Below are 14602 nucleotides of genomic sequence, written 5' to 3' on the forward strand. Positions count from 1 at the left end.
GAAAGATGAAGGTTGCTGCCTAAATTACTTCAACACCAGCTTTCAGTTCATTATCAATGTGAAAACATTTGAACTACAGAAAATTCTTGAAAGACTTGTAACACAAGAAAGGTCAAGAAACCCACAATTCCTTCTCTAACTCCTCTTGCAAGATCCTCGCAACATGTAGACCCAGGAAGTCTATGGCCCCAGCTAACATATAGACATTTTGATTTAGAACCCTTTACACAGCCAGCATGTCAATCCTAACATTCTGTTTTACCCCAGCAGATGGCAGAGAAACTGATCTCTATATGGCTGTGTTTTATTTGATTTTGTTGGGCAAACATCAAATGTGTCAACAGAGATGTTAATCTACCTAACTCTGCTGGGTTTGAACTCTACCACTGACCAGCAGAAAGAACTGTCAAAAACGACTCACTCCGCTGACTGCCATCTGCTGATTAGTTTTATTGGGTAGCGCTTATGCTTCCAAAGGACGCACGCCGACAGCTAACCGCTGCAGGAGAACGACTACATTCACTTGCCACTTTTCCCATCTACGACAGCTTGTTAATGCGCATGCATACCTGAGGGACTATGACACACTGTTTCACGTTTCTTAAATTTACTTAAAAATATTGCACTGCTAATAATGTTACAACCTTGCTCGAGGCAGGATTTAGAAGTATAAAACCCACCACGTCTTTGGTGATAGCCTGGAACTGGCATGGCCTTGCCAGCAGAGAAACCTAGTCTGCATGATGCTATGTAGTAATGTTGCCGACATGACCATATCCCCCTCAAACCAGTTCAAAAAGTCAACAAAAAAAATGGAGAAGCTCAGAAGCATGTTAATATGATGAAAGAAGGTGTCGAGGGTACATTATCTCCAAGCAGAGAGCACGTTAGTACTTACCCAACAGCACCTAAGGCAGAGAAACGAGAATTTCAACATATGTTTCAAATAATAATTACTCTTTTTGTTGTTACTGCTTCTATGGTTTTCAAGGATAATGAGGTGCAAAATGTTTAACCTGTAAGAATTATTTTACGTGCCAGGAAATGTAAACTTGATGGTGTATTTTACCACTGGGTTGAACCGGGAATGAGCTTTTATCATAATTTTTACTGTCCGAGCCACTCAGCCCAGCAGTAGATGTTTATCAATCCTTAGAAACTGTGTGTTTACATGGGTGAATAAATTTATTGTTGCCATAAAAATCCAAGAAACTATTAAAAAGTATCATACTGTTGTTCGGTTTATATCCAACCGACTACATAATGCTACTGCCACATGGTGAGTGACCGTTTGGACCTATGGACCACCTGTTGTAAGCAGTGTCATCTCTGACCTTGAAGGTGTGTCAGTATTGTGAAATGTCAAAAATCAACCATTTGGGAAGGGAATGTTATGGGTCTTTTCTCCACTTGCTTCTTGTATGCACGCACAGTGAAATGCACCAGGCAGGATTAAAATGGAAGACAGTCGTCACAACAGATGAAGCACAGGCTCATCTGTGCACATTGGAAGGTCTATGGAAAGCTTGGATGGAGGACTGGGACAGAATTCCCATACCTATGCTCCACCACAGTTTGCTTTAATGGAAACTTAAATGTCATGCGATAGTCTGCAGTGTTGGGGGTTCAACACGACACGACCAGTGGTGGCACTCCACACTGACACAAAACTGTGCACCTTTAACAGTAATGGGGAGACCATCCAACTATACGGCAGTGAAACATGGAAGACGTTAAAACAAATGACTAGATCCTACAGGCATATGTTCATAAGTGTGCAAAGAATATCCCAAGGAAATGGTGGACCAAGAAGTCTCACAAGAGCTGTGTAATATGATAAACCAATTCCCAATTGACAGTGGAGGTGAATCCGGCACGTGTTGCAGCACAATGAAAATGTCGCCAGTCAAGCCCTGGAGTGAAAACTGTAAGGCCCAACATACAGATACAGCCCAAGAAATCCTTGGAAACAAAATCAAAGCAGAAGGCATATCCATGGCAAGGAAGAGAGTCCAGTGGTGGAAATGTCCTGTGCTACTGTGTGTTCGATACTTGTTCTAGTGACAGCAAAACAGGACCTGATGACAACTTCCTTGTCCCATCTCCATGACAAAGAGGTCATGGAAAACAAATCATAGCACAGGTGAAATATTTGACAAATAAAACAAGCTAATGTACGTAGCCAATAAGGAACTACTAAATTCTAAACGGCAAGAGTTATGTATCAAAAAAAAAAACCACGAGATTGAGCAAGTAGAAAGTTGTGCTAACTGGGGGTATCATTACTACCAAGGAGGGAACAGAAACAGGTTTAACAAAGCACAATTTGTTTCTTGAATACGAGGAAAGCAGTTTGCCCGAGTCTGACAATTGGTTTTGCAGGTTGAATTTATGCCGACAGCCTACATCTTATGTACAGATTTTCAAGACTCTCTAGAAGCCCACAATGACAAGAATAGCTCCTCAGACCAATCTCACAAACGATCGCATTAATTGATGAATAATGATTTTTCACCACCGCATTTGTACTCTAAATCGACTCTCAACCTATTAGGTTGTGTTATCTATAATTTTACAAAGTTTATTCCACATACTCAATATTGTACAATCATTGTAATGTCTATAAATACATTACAATATGTTATCAAGGGACTAGTTTTGACCCTATGTGGGTCATCATCAGCCTAAATAAGATACACTTTTGATTTGCTGATGTCCTAAGTTACATTGTGGAAATAAAAATTGAAAGAGTGAACTGTGTATGTGGTGCGGTAATATACATATAAACAACAAAAAGAAACAGCGGATCACGTTACAAACTATCAAAACTCAAACCATAACTGGCCCAATTCGAATACACTTAGTTCAACTACCACAATGATCACAGAATCAGAGCTAGCTATCACAAAAATCCCACTAGATACACAAGATGAATTAAGAATTGAGGTAAAAAAGAAGCTCAACCATATCCTTTCTTGTAATAACTCACCCAACCTTTCTGGCAACATAAGTAACAAGAAAATAATAGCGGAGCAAAAACTTCTACATGTCCTAAAAAAGAAAATAAAAGACAACGATCTAATTGTGACCAAAGCCGACAAAGGCAACACAACAGTAATTATTGATAAAAATGAATATATCAGTAAAACAACTGATTTCTTTATAGATAGTTCCTTTTCCATAATTAAAAAAGATCCAACGCAAAAAGTTCAAAGACTCTTCAAACAAGCCTTAAAAACACTTCCTTTCTGCTTACCGAACAAGAGAAAAGTCAACTTATAAGTATGAACCCGGGTCTTCCTACTGCCCGAGCTCTCCCGAAGATACATAAGACTGGTGTTCCCATTCGTCCAATCATTAATTATAGACCAAGTCCATTGGACAAAATATCACAATTTATCCAAAGGTTCTTAAGGAATAACTACCAATTTTCATTTAAGAAGTCCATTAAAAACACATTTGAATTAATAGATAAACTAAATAAGTTCAGCATGCAACCAGATTATTCTCTCCACTTTTGATATTATAAACATGTACCCCAGCATTCAAATTTCCAAGTTAATTCCCATCATTGAAAATAATCTGAACAAAAAGTCCCATGAGTCGAACATTTTTTTTTTTACCTTCTAAATGTTATTCGGTAGGGTACTAGGGGTGATAGTACACATTTCCTAATCATTAAAATGTGTGTCAAAAGCGTGGGTTCTATTCCAAATCCATCTGCGACGCACATATGGAGTAAAGGTATACGACATTGTTCATGGCGATTCGTCCGTCGAATGAGGATGTTAAAGAGGTTATATTTCCTTTACTTCATAACAAATTGCTACAAAAGTATTTACGCTAAAGTGAGATAAATGCTTGCCAGTTACTATTCTCACATTGTATTGAAAAGAAAAACTACTTATTCAATAGATAAACAATAAATTGAATTCATAATAAAATTAATGATCCTACGATGCATCAGTGGCGTTAATTACGAATATAAACTTTACTTTCTCCGTAATGCGCATCCTCGTAAATAGTACTAGAGAAAAAATAATACATAACCTGAATCGCATCCAGGTTACATTTTCAGTCTTTTTATTTTCTATAACAGTTTCAGTTTCGTTATACAGTTAATTAATTTTAACATTCCTTCATATGTGTATATTCCAGTCCTAATTCTGTTTTAGACCTGAACTTCCATATTATAGCTTAATAAGATTCTGATCTTGGATTCTAGTAATACAATTTCAAAAGGAATAGAGCTAAAAAAACGAAAACACCAGGGAACACGTATACCACCACGCTAAATTTCACTATATTTCCAGTAACCTTATTACCAACCCAATAAAAATGTTACTACATCTTCCACATTACAATACCGTTGTTAAAATCCGTTGGTAATACACAACAAATTAATTAACTTCTAGTTTGCAAAACTGCAGCCTACGTATATGGCTGTTTACCTGAGTCGTAGTACAGGCCCCAAGTTAGTTAAAGTTCCTCCGTCGATACAATCATCATTCCCCCACCCTTCCGCCTTAAGCCACCTCCCAACTCCCCGTCCCTCCCTTCGAACGCCACCCGCTTCACTGGGTTGCTCCTCCCTTCACCAGCTTTCCTCCCTTCCTATTCCCATTACTCTAGTTGCACATTACCGGTCAAGTCGTTCACATTGCGTGCAAGGTGAGCATTGATCCATTTTCTTCGTTTTTCGCCATTCCTTTCTTTAAAAAATCTTGCGTTAATTCTAATTTTTTCATCATCAGGTGCTATTGGTTCCAGCTTGGATTGGGAATTCTCCTCCTATCACAGGAAGAATCCATTATAAGAAGTCGCATGGTTTTGCCTACATTTAATTTCTGTATCAAAAATATTGGACCGTAAGCAGAAACCCTCTGCGCCAACATTCAACATTCAATTTTCTACCTGAAGATGCACTTGAAATATAGAATTCAATAGCAGCATCTGGACTTCGTATTCAAACTGGCATCTTATACTTTTAATGTGCAGTTTTAGAGTATTCACTAAAAAAGGGCAACATTTTAATCATTATAGAAAATCGTTGTGATAATATTCATATAGTCTAATTGCAACGTATGTAAACCTGAAATTTTATTTGTCATTGATCAGTACAATCTGCCTGCTGTCATTTCTTGATGGATACAATACTTTAGCATCCATCTCTTGGCACAGGCCAGAGTAAAGTGTAGCTTCCACCGAAGTCCCAGTCAACATCCGTGACTGTGACAATATGGAAGTTGCTGGGGTATGGATACTGCTGAGTAATGACATTCAGAGCATGACCTAGTGCATCTGAGTGTTATGAAAGGTGCTGCTCATAGGGTCAGTCGTGCTGCAGTAGTACTTTCTGACCCAGTGAGGAAAGCAATGGCAAACTACCTCACTCCTCATCTTGCCTAGTACGCCTCATTTTGGTGCTAACATTGGTTTTTGGGGTTTCCTTATAACTGCATAACCTTTGGTGGTGCTATTTGAGGATCCAACCAGCCTCTGGGCTGACTAACAGAGGCTGATGATGACCCACACAGGGTCAAAACTAGTCCCTTGATAACATATTGTATTGTATTTATAGACATTGCAATTATTGTACAGTACTGAGTAGGTAGAATACACTTTGTAAAATTATATGTAATCTTAATTCAACATGGAACCAATAATAAAATTTATAACCTTAAAGGTTGTGTTATAGTTACATAGTACATAAGAGATGTTAAGCCATCATCATCATTTCCTGTTTCCAGGGTCAGGTTGTGAATCAAGAACCTCCATCGCTGCCCGTCTCTCCACTACTTTTCTCCTTTTATAAGTACATCCTGGTTTTCCTCCCCTCTTCTCTATGCACTCCCACACTGAATCTGTCCACCTATTTTGGGGTCTTCCTTGTGGTCTCTTTCCTCTTAACTTCTCTTTTACTGGCACTCTCTCTTCTCCCATTCTCATCATATGCCCATACCACTTTAGCTTTGTTTCTATCCTGTCTTGGAGTTTCAAGATTCCTGTCCTTTTCCTTATCTCTTCATTTCTAATTCTATCCTTTCTGGTCTTGCGCCTGATACCTCTTAGGAATTTCATCTCCGCTGCCTGTATTCTACTCCCCTCTCGTTTTGTTGTAGTCCACGATTGAGCTGCATAGGTTAGTATGGGTTCATAATAGGTTGAATATAATACTTTCTTACGTTTCTTCGGGACATCCTGGTTTCACAAAATACCCCGAACACTCTGGTAGAAGCTGTTTGCTTGTTTTGTATTCTGATAACACTCCCCAAGTACTTGAAACTTTTAACCACTTCCAGAATTTTACCATTCAGTTTTATCTTTCCTCTTCCTTCCTTCCCCTTGTCATCACTATTGTTTTACTTTTCTCTGTGCTTACTTTCATCCCAAATACATCTACTTGTTTTTGCACTTCCGTTTCATCCTCACCCCATATCACAATATTATCTACAAACAACATGGCTTTTGTTGCCTGTCTTCCCAATCTCTGTTTAATGTTCTTATGAATTTCATCCCTGACTATGATGAATAGTAAGGGGGAGAGTTCACTTCCCTGTCGGAGACCAGTTTCAACTTCAAACCGTGTTGTTTTTCCTATACTAGTCTTCACACTACTAACACAATTTTTGTACATAGCTTTTATTATTTGCACTTCCACTCTATTAACTTGTTTTTTCCTTAATGTGTCCCATACCAACTGTCTGGGCTTTCTCAATGTCAATAAATGTCATAACTATGACATTTCCAAACTCCCATGTCTTCATCATATGTCTTAATGTACAGATCAGGTCAAACGATCTTTCTTTCCTAAAACCATACTGTTCTTCCATTTCTCCTTCTAGCTTCCTCCTCAGTCTTCCTTCCAATACTCTCTCAAATATCTTAGCTACATGGGCAATAAGGGTGATCCCTCTGTAGTTATTACATTCCTTTACATCACCTTTTTTAAATATTGGCATAATTAAACCCTTTCCCCACTCTTCTGGGTTCTCTTTCTTCTTCCAGATTATTCTAAATAATCTATACAGCCATTGTAGCTCTACTGGTCTGCTGCTTTTATAATTTCCATAGTTACCTCATCCACTCCTGCTGCTTTACCGCTCTTCATCTTCTGTACGACTCCCTCCATTTTTAACGACATCTCATGTTCAGGTTCTTCTTCTTTCCCTTTCTCATCTACCAGTTCACTGAATTTAATATTTAGCAATTCTGAGAAGTATTCTTCCCATATTTTTAGGTCATCTCTTTGTGTCAGTATCTGCCCTGTTTCAGATTCTACAAATTTTCTATCTTTCCTATTTTGTAAACTATTCTTCACCAAATCATACAAAACATTTTTACTTCCCTTTATATCCTCCTGTAAAGTTTCTGTGAAACTTTCCCAGCTCTTCCACTTCTCTTCTTGTACTATTTTCTTATATACCTTTTTGGCTTCTTTATATTTCTGCCAATTCTCTGTACTATTGCTGTTTAACCACTTCCTCCAAGCCATTTGTTTCTCATTAACTGCTTCCTTTACCCTGCTGTTGCACCAAGGAGTCTCCTTTTCCTTTTTCCTCTGTGATAGGTGTTTACTGAACAGTTTACAAAATAATTTTTGAAACGTCCATTCCTCTTCCACACTGTTCATGTCATCTTTGGGAATTTCTTTCTTCAGATTCTCTTGAAACTTTTCCCTTATTTCTTTCTCTTTTAACTTCCATCCCTTCATTTTTCTATCCCTTTCTTCTATTAACTTTGTTATCTTAGCAAGTCTTAATTTGGCTACCACGATTTTATGGTCTCCTTCAAACTGCCCTTGGAGAGATGTTAAGTACAAAACAAAAATGGACAACTGTACACCAGTGGGATCCGGAGGTTGTGGGTTTGATTTCGACTTCACGATATAACAGTGACATTCAAGACAAACACTTTGGGATCTTCAAGAGCTGTTTATTGAATGTGGGCAACATTTTTTTATATTTGTTATATGTTGCACCGCCAGAGACAGGACTTATGGTGACTTAGGCCTATGACGGGGAAGAAACAACCGTGGGCTTGAGGTACAGTCGCAGCATTTACCCGGGATAAGAACAGGAAAACACTGGGCTGCCGATAGTGGGGTGCGAACACCAGTTCACAACATGACCCAAACCGTGTAGCCAAATCACTAAGTGTGTTCGACATCCTCGAGGACTGTCTGAATGTAGTGTCCATTGGCACAGCACCGCCAAGGTTACAGGATAGGTGGTGATGGTGATCGTTGTAAATGGGCCTAACACCTATGTCATCGGCCCCTAATGGTACGAAATGAGGCAAAATATGAGAATTTAGAAGAGTGAAATTTATCCACTGACCAGAATTCAAAATGTGATTATGAATGAATGACTATGAATTTAAAATAATCAGCAGATAAAACTCACAATACTGAAAGTTAAAAATGATTCCAACATCAATCCACTGACTAGAAATCAAAAGGACGACAATCAACAATGATTAAGAACAATCAGTGGATCCGCCCCAGAAGCTATCTTAAAACCTAGTGTTACTGACCAAGAGACTGTTTCTGAAGCACAATCCTGAATCGATGATTCTTGTTGTCCACAGGGCTCTGAAATCCGGGTCATCAGCCCCTCAGAATGGTACTTACAGCTAGTAAAGTTGCAGTACTAATCAACAGTAGCGAAGACTCACTGTGTTCCACACATTATGGTACAACTCGCAAGTAATGTACACGCACAAGTAACGCAGACCTATGGTGTTTCTCGCATAATGGCGCCACTCATAGCCAACGCAAACCCATGGTGTACCTCACCTAGGTGTACTAATCACAGGCAACATAAGCCTGTAGTGTTTCTCACACAATGGCACTAATCACGCTTACTGTAAACCCACAGTGAACCCCTCCCTGCTGCTACTAATTAGAAACCTATTGTGTACTTAACATACTGGTACTACTCGCAAGTAAAGGTGACCCATGGTGTTCCCTGCGTGATGGTACTAATCACAAGTAGTCTCATGGTTCTTAATCATCCCTTGATCACCGCTTGTAGTTGCTCTTACGACAGGCAGGGGATACCATGGGCGCATTCTTCGTTTGTGTCCCCCTCCCACAGGGGGTTACAGGATTGGTGCCATACCAGTTTTGAATAATAATGTTAGTGGTTTTATGTCTCATTAACAATACTCTACCATCTGAGCCACTCAGTCTGGATATGCACATTTCATAGGTATATTTCACTATTACTCTATGCAGCAAGTCATAAAGCAAACACCTCGAAGCCCCACTTTTGGCAAAGAAGTGGATTTCTCTTCGCCTTTCTTTGTTCGACCTGCAATGAGTACAGAATCTACTGAGGGTGCAACCAGAAGATGAGTGGCTTTCCATTCAGAAGCATTTAGTTTGCTATTCCAGACATGAACTGACAGTCCAGGAGTTGCTACAACTTTGAATGTGTGCTTTCCTGGAATGAATAGATGTCAGACCATATCCCACACAGAAACACAACAGGAGATTGAACCTAGTCTACCCATAAATACTGACACAAACTTTAGTCTTCATGTAGTAAGCAACCCTTGTGCTGAAGGTTAATCCTGACCATCATGTGCTCAACAGTGAATCTTCTTGGCTTAAGCATAGTGCCTTGAACAGGCTTCACAAGTTGCCTACTGGGTTTCCAAACCCTGAAACAACTGAAAATCAGCATAAATGGTTTATATACCAGACTGAGACAGGCAGCGTAAAGGGTTGGTTGACCTGAAAGTCATGAGAACTTTTTTTTCTTTTCTTTTTGCTAGTTGCTTTACGTCGCACCGACATAGATACGTCTTATGGCGACGATGGGACAGGAAAGGGCTAGGAGTGGGAAAGAAGCAGCCGTGGCCTTAATTAAGGTACAGCCCCAACATTTGCCTGGTGTGAAAATGGGAAACCACCGAAAACCATTTTCAGGGCTGCCGACAGTGGGGTTCGAACCTACTATCTCCCGAATACTGGACGCACTTAAGCGACTGCAGCTATCGAGCTCGGTAGTCATGAGAACAGTGATACCACATTATCAAAATAAATTCAAGCTCAACATCTCACCACAATCTTCCAAGGTACTTTTCGATTCTGGGCTTAGAGGTAAACAAAGACTTCAGTAGAATCCAAGCAACTGAAATGAGATTCATTAGAACCATGAACCAAACTACCAGAAAGGACAAGATCAGAAATGAAGCGAGTGGAAAGTAGCTGGTATCTTACTACCAGTGTCATAAAGAAATGCTGACTTCAGTGGTATGGGCACATAATGAGAATGAACAGGGAAAGAACTACCAGAAAATATTTTGACCTTAATCTCATAGGCAGAAGACCACAGGGAAGACCAAGAAAATGCTGGATAGAGACTGTAAGATGAGATGTGGAGGAGAGAGGACACAAATGGGAGGATGTACTGGAACAGAAGATGGTGAGCGCTTGTACAGTACACCACACCCGGGAAACAATGATGATGCTTGGAGGAGTACCGGACATTTCCTGACACCACGGGTGAAGTAGCAGAGTGATGGGCATCAGAGAATTCTCTTCACCAACAAGAAAGTCTTCATCATTGAAGAGAGCTTAACCACCAGAACGACAGTTATATCCGGTAAGTTCTCAAGAACCTCATAAGAGAGTTTGTAAGGTCCAGAGGAGTGCCCCCCTTCTCAGTCATAGTTTCGAGGGAGGTGAGCTAGGCGGGCCCCACCACACTTCACTTTTGTGAAAAAGCAAGTGCCAGAATGTATGTGAAGTACTTGAGCCACACCATGTTTAAGGAAATAAGGCCTGGACCTTGCAGCAAGGTTCTACCAGCTCACGAAGCAGGGATGACTGAGCAGTGGTATCAGGTCAGTGAACCAGACTTCATCTCCTGAGTAGCCTTCTAGTAGCCCCGGCCAGTTCTAAAGGGAATGGTCTGCAGGAAAAGATGCACCCTATGCTTGAAAGTTTGGAAGTGTTCCTTAGTGGCAGATTCCCTGATTGTTACTGCCCATTCTGCAATAGATGAACAGCCAAAGAGACTCCAAGCCCACCTGCATGCTAACGGCAAACAATTTCAAAACTGACTGGTGCAAATAGTGTGTGATGTGTATGTCTGTAACATATTACAATGAAATTGAAACATCTCAAAACCATATTTCAGTTATTCAAAAAATAGTTTCATTCATAGCTAGAATAGGTACTGTCATTAACACATACAAAGATCTACGTACTGTAACTCTGGAAGGACATACAAGACTTAAAATTATTCAACCATAATTTTCACTTGCGATTGTGATACCCAGTGCCAGTTAGGTGTCCTCCTGAGTAATGTGCCTCTTTCCACAAACAAGACATTCCTTCTACTCTGCGAACCAAGCAATAACATAAAGAACCAAATTCCAGACCTTCAGACTTCCAACCATAGATGTTACACAGGAGGAACAAGAGATCGAGAAGCTTTGGTGTCCTGCAAAGAAATCCCATTCACACCACAGTCACCACACACAAAAGACAAGAGGATTTACCACATCCATGTTATGTTTCTCTGAAAGTCATGATTTACACACATACTAAGCACCAGAGTAACTTAATAATACAGAATGACAGGAGGAAAACAGATGGAAAGTATCAACTTTTAAAGAGTGTCCATTATAGCTGCAGTGTTAAAATGGTACTTGGATATATCAAAGATTGACACATTAATTGCAACTGGTGTTTATGAAGAACTCGGCCAGTCCAACCGGGCGGCAACGGCTGGTTGCTAGATAATTTACAAAAAAACCTTCTACACTAACTGCATGCATTCTAGTGGAGAAATGATGAACCACAGTATCACAAGACACTGTGGTAAGCTGATTAACATTGAAAACCATAAATGTCACAGTACTATAAACGTGTCTCCTTTACATTACCAATTTTCAAGAGTAAATACAGTGAGTTTCTGTCATCGCTTGACCGGCAGGCGTGCCCACCTTATCTGCCTCCCCCTGACCCGTTACACAGCGCAGCGACAGCACGGAAATGTTCGCACTTCAGGTCCGTGTATTAAGCACTGATCTGTCGCTCCAACTGTTCTCGAGTTGTGAAGTGTTACTTCAAGGTATAATTCTCATAATGCCTCCACAAGTGTACACTGTGTACAATATGACGTGAAAATAGTCTTGTAGGGAAGTCGCTAGGCGATTTGTAACACAATTTCCAGGTGTACGTCCTCTACATAGAGACCGTGCAGAAACAAATTGAGAGGAACTTGTTCTTTACTCGATAAGAAGCAAAGTGTTAAAAGTCGTGTACTTAACGAATGAAAAGTATATGAAATCGCAGAAAGTTTAGAACATACACTTAGAAAATCGCTAAGACAACTTGAACAAGAAGCTGGGGTTTTGAAGAGCTCAGCATGGTGGGCTTCGAAAAAGCTTAAAACTGACTAACTGAAAGAACATATCCAGAGACAAAGAGCCTCAATTACTCAAGACAAACTTATGCGTGTGAATCAGTTTCCTAAAACGATGTCAGAAATGTGTGGATGCAGGATGCAACATCTGTCATAAGGTACGAGCATCTCATGTCTTGCATGGATAAAGTGAGCTAAGAGTCAGCAAATAAGCTGGGCAAGCCAACGAATGAAAAACTCACTGTTCACAACATTTCTCATGTGATAGCCAACTTACTGATTAGGAACATCATTCAGAGAATTTGAGTAGCTTGGTGGTACCCAGTTATGGATATGGAATAAAAATATCACTGACTAATGAAGAGAAAATTGAAATTCTTCAGATGTGGGCAGGCAGGCGCGAACGTTAAAACTCGCACCTTCGATTCGAGTCTGTCCGCACCCACGGCAGGTATTCCTGGAGTGCTGGAAGATAGGAAACTGAATTGGCTGAAGATGACGCCAAACAGCGTCGAAACTAGTTCCAAGTGTAAATATATGTTGTAAATAAACTATAACATTTATTGTATTGAAAAGGTGGACCCTTTTAAGTTTCCTATCTTCCATTCTCAGTTCAATACGGACAAAAATGAAATTCTTAGATTTAAATCCTGGAGTGCTGTCGCATTGAAGATGGTGGCCAGTCGTAATTCATGGCTAAAGAGTGTGACCGGAAATTGTTCAACAACCCACTGGTCCGAAACACAAGGCTGCTCAACAATAACGACTTATTTTTAGAAAGAGTAAGACCTGGAAAAATGTGCTAATACTTTTATGAGCCCCAGTACAGACGTTTGCATATTTGTTCGCTTGAGTTATTCACACCTTTTAATACTCTCCCCTTACTGTTCAGAAATGATAAAAATACAGCTTTCGTCAGGTTGAAAAATGCATACATGTTGGAGGGGGATCAACTGTGTCCATATCCCCGAGTAGTTATAATCGGGTATACAATAGTGCATTTTCTCGTTTAACATGTTCTCCTTCCTTGCCCCCAGCAGAAACATTTTAACAACGTGTATGTGAATAAAATGAATTCAAACATTTTGTTCATTTATGCAGTACTTAACCCAGTCTGTTTAGGTGTATGGGATTTTTGTTCTTGCTTGGTGAAGTGCTCCTGTCTCTATACAGAGCACATAAGACATCTGACTTCATCATTACGATAGTCTTTCAGCATGCTGCAACCTGGTGGATATTCTTTGCACTACGTGATAAGACAACTTACTTGTGAATTTTCAACTTCAAAAATTTGTGAGCACTGTTGGGGAGCTATCATGGAGTGCTGCAGTCTAATATTAAGATTTTTGGTTCAACACCCCAATTAACAGTTCGCACTGTTTTCAGAGATGCCGGGGTACCAGAATTGTGTCCCACAGAAGTTCCTTTAAGTGCCAGAAATTTTATCAACACAAAACTGACGTTATTGAGTACCGAGCTACTCAGCCCAGCAATGTTACGGTCTACTTTTGTATCAAAATGGAGATAATATGAATAAAGTCACTATTGCAAAGGTTTGAGGTGATTATGAACCCCAAGGCAACGAAGAATCCCAAAACTTGTAAAATGGTCACAAATCTCATTCAGACCGAGATCAAGCAGATATTTCTTAATACAATAATTACCATTTGTCCGGTTCCTTCGAGTTTGGTTCAGCTGGTCCCGGGTTCGATTCCCAGCCAGGCAGTTGGGACGTATGTGTCTGCCCTAACACACTTCTCTTCATCTACAAACAACATACCACACAACAAAACACCAGAGGTACGTGCAATATCCTTCGCGTACGGTTCGAGTCAGGAAAACTGAGCCAAATTCATAACAAGCGTCAGCCCCAGTAAATTGGTAAAAGGCCAAGAAGTTAGAGAATGTTACTTTCCTTCATGCATCATTAAATGCAAAACACCAAATTTTTAACTACAAAAATGAACAGTTAATATAGTATGCAGATGTGAGGAAAGATCAGGCATGTTAATTTAAATTAATGAATTTTCTGAACGACTGGAGCAGTCGGAATTCTGCCGTTCTACAGTTACAGGCTTCATTTCAAAGAAGCAAACATATTTTAACAGATCTGCAAACCTCTAAAATGAGGATGGGTTACAGAATGTAAAATCGCACAGGCAGACCACATCACCAACAAAGAATTACTCCATCGTGCCAGGAAATCTTGTAAAGGTCTT

At 39.9% G+C, this 14602-nt stretch overlaps 1 protein-coding gene across 6 annotated transcripts in view; it reads right to left on the reverse strand.

The window, feature by feature from the left end:
* The window catches only part of Ars2 (arsenic resistance protein 2), a 223893-nt gene that overhangs the window by 188045 nt on the left and 21246 nt on the right, over window positions 1-14602 (reverse strand). The gene's annotated exons all lie outside the window — the stretch shown is intronic.

This window comes from Anabrus simplex, chromosome 10, assembly GCF_040414725.1.
Source record: "Anabrus simplex isolate iqAnaSimp1 chromosome 10, ASM4041472v1, whole genome shotgun sequence".
NCBI classification, from domain to species: Eukaryota; Metazoa; Arthropoda; class Insecta; order Orthoptera; family Tettigoniidae; genus Anabrus; species Anabrus simplex.